Raw genomic sequence first — 6186 nt, 5'->3', positions numbered from 1 at the left:
TCTCTACTGTAGCTACAGTTACTCTGCTATTTTGCTTCCTCGTTTCTTCTACATCGTCGGTGTTTGACTTGAGCGTCGGAGGGTCATCGCCGGAGAACCCCTCCCCGACTCGGCACTGATGTTGCTATGGTTGCAGGCTTCATTGACGAGGAGTCCACCAATGGTCAACGGGAGCGCCATGTCCACAACATCCATTGCCTCGACTCTCAGACAGGATCAAATTTGACGCCGTCTGTGGGAATGTACCTGCATCCAGGCTGAGAAGATGGATGACGTTGGACATCTTCACATCATGACGCTCACTCAAGAGGAGCTTGATGCACTAATACAAGCGCGAGTGGCAAAGATAGTCGAGCAACAGCAGTAAAATGCACTAGCCAATCGACTGGCGCAACAAGCAACGTCAGCCTCTGGAGGCCGAGCGGCTCACGACAACCGACCGGAGTAGTATTCTATTTGGGGGAAAAATAGACTACCGACCGACACGCATGGAGAAGCTCCACCCGCACCTATCCCATTCCATCCGGCTCTATTCTAAACGCTCTCAGAGGTTGCGCAAGCAAATCAAGAGAAGGGATCTTCTTCAGACGAAGCGCCCGTTCGGGACGCAAGGAAAGGCAAAGCGTCCCGAGCTGACGCGTCTCCCAAATGGATCAACCGCTAATTCTCTGAAGAAATACTTCAAGAGCCTTTGTCGAGGCACTATGCTCCCTTGGCAATCGGAGAATACAATGGATCGACCGATACGGATGATCATTTGGGAAAGTTCGACAATGCTGCTAGACTTCACCAATACACAGATGGGGTGAAGTACCGAGTCTTTCTCACAAGGCTATCCGGCTCGGCCCAACGATGGTTCAGGAGGCTGCCGGACGGATCAATACAAAGCTTCAAGGATTTCCGAATGGCCTTTCTCCACCATTTTGCAAGCAACAGGCGCTACCAAAAGACAAGCGTCAGTCTGTTCTCTTTGAAGCAAGGGTCGAGAGAAACCCTCTGAGCATACATCCAATGCTTCAACTAGGTAGCTATGGATATCCCCTCGGTCTCATCTAAGACCATGATGAATGCCTTTACCCAGGGGCTCGTAGAGGGAGACTTCTTTCGGTCGCTCATCAGGAAGTCGGCCCGTGACTACGACTATATGCTCAAGAAGGCTAATGAATACATAAATGTAGAGGAGGCCCAAGCAGCTAGAAGGAAGGAGGCGCCATCCGAGCCCGCGGTGCCAACCGAACGATGACTGTCGAGCAGCCACCAACCGCCAATGGGGCTGAGAGTTGAAGGTCAACCACACCAAGAAACAAGGGCACAGGTCGTGCAGCATGTGGCTTTCGATCGACCAAAAATAGCAAAAGGCAAGGTATGGGCGCCTATGATTTGTTCCTTCCACCAGTCAATGTCACACAATACCCATGACTGTCGTGGGTTTACACCGATCACCTGACCGACACCAAGGGGTCATCGTCCCCGATCACCTTCACCCGACTGGCGACACAGACATCAAACTATCGGGCGACGAGAAGATGTCAGGCGGTCACCCGAGCAACGGCACCCCCATCAATAGAGGAGCAATGACCATCCCCGAGCCTCACACAAGCGACATAGGCCTAGCGCTCGGGAAGAGGAAAATAGAAGCAATGCCACTCTGGGAGAGATAAACATCATCGCCGGTGGATAGACTAGCGGAGACTCCAATCGAGCCAGAAAATCATATGCACGACACTTAGAAATTCACGGCATGGGATGTAGTCAAGAGAAGGCGAGCGGGACCGAAATGAACTTCGGACCTCGAGACCTCGAAGGAGTGGAAGTCCCTCATGATGACGCCCTCATCATCCGAGCGGTAATTGCCAACTATACAATTCACCGGATTTTTGTTGACACAGGGAGCTTGGTGAATATAATTTTCAAGAAGGCTTTCGATCAGCTCCAGATCGATCGAGGTGAGCTACTGCCGATGACGACCCCACTATATGGATTCACCGACAATGAAGTTCTGCCGATCGACCAAGCCAAGTTGGCCATATCACTCAGAGAGGAGTCGCTCAGAAGGACCAGGACCATGAACATCATTGTGGTGGATGCCCCCTCAACCTACAACGTCATTCTGGGTTGACCGACTCTCAACAAATTCCAAGCAATAGTCTCAACATACTGCTAGAAGATCAAGTTCCCAGTAGAAGACCGGGTAGGAGAGGTCAAAGGCGATCAGTTGGCCGCTCGGCGCTGTTATGTCGAGATGGTCAAAACCGAAGCCAAGACCGCTCGGAAGATGCCCCGACTATTGGTCCCTTTGGAGGCCAGCAAGAGGGGAGGGGTGAATTGCCCTGAAAAAATAAATTCGACCTTTCTCAGATTTTCAACTAAAACACTTGCATAAACAAAGTATACAAAATAGAACAAAGAAAATGAGGCTCACAATTTACTTGGTTACAACCGGGGAGGTTGTTAATCTAAGGCAGATGAAAAGCATACTAAAAAATCTCCTCTGGGCGGAGAAGCTTCTTACAACGTTAACGCACAAGAAATAGAAGCTTAACTCTAAAATGGAGTGTACAAGTGCTAGAATTGAATTACTTATGATTGATGAAAAGGTTCTGGACCAAGACTATATTTATAGCCTTGGTCGAGGTGCCTCAAAGGGGTTCCGGGCACCTGGGGAGATAAAACTTTATCCCCAACATAACGGATCGCGCTTGACGTGATCTGGTCAAAAAGCTGACTCCAGACGCCTGGAATGGTTCCGGGCGCCCGGAATGGATCCCGGCGCCCGGACCACTAAGTCAACCCAGTTGACTTTCTGGTCTGGGCCTTCTGCTCCGGTGCTGCTCGCCTCGGTCCGGGACTTTCACTCCGACTCCGCTAGCTTAGGTGATCTCGGCCATCTGGAATAGGGCTCACCCGAACCCAACTTCTGGCCTTCTCCTCGAGTAGCCTTCCTCCCCGGTTTCTCATCCTTTGAATGTCGCATACATTCTTCTCGTCCACCGATGTACTCTTCCGCGGTCACCTCGTCCCTCAGACACACCGAGCCCGTCGGCTCTCTCCCCGTGCTGTCCTTCTCGCTAGCCGCGTCTTCCGCTTGACTTCTTGTATTCCTAAGCTCCTGCACACTTAGATAAAAGGGTTAAACAAAACAGGGCCTAACTTAACTTGTTTGATCACATCTAAACACCTTGGGGTTCCAACAATCTCCCCCTTTTTGATGTGAACAACCCAAGTTAAGCTAGGGTAAAACAAACATAATGTAAAAACAAATAATGTTGAAAAATAAGTGTAATTAAGATTTTTTTTCAATGAAAAATTTAAATACACCTCCCCCTAGACTTAACATTCTTCTTCCCCTTTGATAACATAAAAAATGGGGTGCTTTTAACAAGTCTAAGATAATTTCAAAAAAAAAATTCTAAGTAAAAAACATATTTTAAGAATTTAGTGCAACGGAATAAGAAAAAAAAATATTTATCAAGGTTTGAGACATATTTCAAAATTTTCAACAGAAAATAAAAATTTTCATAAGTGTTGAAGAAAAAATATAAAAAATATTTTCTAAGCTTTCGTAAACATGAATAATTTTTTTTTGAAAATATTTTCTAAGAAAAATGTTTAAAAGACTTTTTAAAGCATTATTAGATTTCAGCCTTAATGATTTTGTTAGAAAGTTAATTAAATATTTTATTTCAATATTTTGGCTTCCAGGTGGTAGCGAGACACTAGGCCTTCTTGGTTATTGGAGCAATAACCACTTCCTTAGACAAAGCCTTATAAAGAAATTCACTGTTTAATTTTCTCGCTGAAAAGCGCTAAATTTAATTAATAGTTCAGGTTAAACACGACTTTGGAACCCAATATAGATTCCATCCTACAGGGTTAATTAGGTATTTTCTAGGTACATAAACTTTTGATATTTTTCTAATCTGACTTTTATGAAACCTATAGTACCAGTTTAATCCCTTATAATTTCTAAAAGTAGAAAAAATTAAACAGGTAGAGTTTTTCAATTTTTCTATATCTTCTTTTAATTTTTCATTTTCATGTTTAATTTTATCAAAATCCTCTATCGGACATGATTTTGCTAAAGTTCTTTTTATTTCTAAGTTTTTATTTTTTTAATTTAGTATTTTTCCTCTTTTAAGTGTCATTCTTTTTGACACTGGTAGCAACGCACCCTTCTTCTATTTCTTGGATTCTTCTTATTCTGCATTTCTTTAAATTTATTAGATCAAAAGAATTTTTTAAAATTTCTTACCATATATGCTTCTTGATCTTCTTCTTAGTCTGACTCGGGTTCATCCTTTTTGGTTGCGTTTAGCGCCATTATCTGACTTGATTCCTTTGTTGTTCCTGCACATTTGGTTTCATGTAATTCAAGAGTAGAAAATAACTCCTCTAGGGTACTTACCTCCAGGTCCTTTGAAATATAGTAGGCGTCGATGATTGACGTCCATTCTGGAGTTCTGGGAAAAGCGTTGAGCACGTAGCGTATGGTGTCCCGGTTGGTTACCGTTTCACCGAGGTTCTCAAGTCCGGTAATTAATTCTTTTACCTTTACGTGTAGATCGGCTACCTTCTCACCTTTTTCCAAACGGATATTTGCCAGCTTGTTCCAAAGTATATCTCTTCTAGCGAGCTTGGCTTCGGACATGCCTTCGTGAAGCTCCAGGAATTTTTCCCAGAGTTCTTTGGCCAACGAGTAGCTTCCGATGTAGTTGACTTCTTAAGGCGGTAGCACGCTCAGTAAGTGATACTCCGCTCGATTATTTTCTACGGAGTCATTCTGCTCCTTCTTCATCCAAAGACTCTCTTCTTTTTCTTCTCCATTTTGATTTGTCGGAGCTACAAAATCATACTTTATTATTAAATGAATTTCAAAATCGGTTTTTAGAAATACCTCCATACGACGCTTCCAGTGTGCGAAGTCCCCCTCGAATTTTGGTGGACCGATGCTTGGTTTGACCATTGGTTGCTTGCTTCGGTCGGCGGTTAGTCCTTCGGAAGTGTCCTCACTCTGATACCACTTGTTGGTCCCTTTGGAGGCCGGCAAGAGGGGAGGGGTGAATTTCCCTAAAAAATAAATTCAACCTTTCTCGGATTTTCAACTAAAACACTTGCATAAACAAAGTAAACAAAATAGAACAAAGAAAATGAGGCTCACAATTTACTTGGTTACAACTAGGGAGGTTGTTAATCCAAGCCAGATGAAAAGCGTACTAAAAAAATCTTCTCTGGGCGGAGAAGCCTCTTACAAAGTTGATGCACAAGAAATAGAAGCTTAACTCTAAAATGGAGCATACAAGTGCTAGAATTGAATTACTTGTGATTGATGAAAAGGTTCTGGACCAAGGCTATATTTATAGCCTTGATCGGGGTGCCCCAAAGGTGTTCCGGACACCCTGGGGGAGATAAAACTTTATCCCCAATGTAACGGATCGCGCTTGACGTGATCTGGTCAAAAAGCCGACTCCGGGTGCCCGGAATGGTTCCGGGCCTTATGCTCCGATGCTGCTCACCTCAGTCCGGGACTTCTGCTCCGGCTCCGCTAGCTTGGGTGATCTCGACCATCTGAAATAGAGCTCACCCGAGCCCAATTTTCGGCCTTCTCCTCGAGCAACCTTCCTCCCCAGTTTCTCGTTCATCGAATGTCACGTACGTTCTTCTCGTCCACCGATGTACTCTTCCGCAGTCACCTCATCCCTCGGACGCACCGAGCCCGTCGGCTCTCTCCCCGTGTCGTCCTTCCCACTAGCCGCGTCTTCCACTTGACTTCTTGTGTTCCTAAGCTCTTGCACACTTAGACACAAGGGTTAAACAAAATAGGACCTAACTTAACTTGTTTGATCACATCAAAACACCTTGGGGTTCTAACTCTGACTAGAGGTAAGTGCTATCACTGAAAATCCCCCTACTCTAGTCTATGAAGAAAAGGAAGAAGTACAGATCCACCCCTGCCAAGCGGAGGCAACAACTTTCATCGAGTCTGACCTGGGAGCTGAGTAGAAGGCGGAGCTGGTCACCTGTCTCCAACAAAACCACGATGTATTCGCGTGGTCGACGCACGAGCTCCCTGGGATATCACCAAGTGTCGCGCAGCATGAGCTTCACATCTGACCAGACGCTCGGCCGGTGAAGCAGAGAAAGAGGGACTTCAGCGCCGAACAAAATTTGATCATCCGAGCGGAAATA

This window comes from Zingiber officinale, chromosome 3B (genome assembly GCF_018446385.1).
Source record: "Zingiber officinale cultivar Zhangliang chromosome 3B, Zo_v1.1, whole genome shotgun sequence".
Lineage (NCBI taxonomy): Eukaryota > Viridiplantae > Streptophyta > Magnoliopsida > Zingiberales > Zingiberaceae > Zingiber > Zingiber officinale.
The sequence above is the reverse complement of the archived record's forward strand: the minus strand, read 5'-3'. Positions refer to the sequence as shown.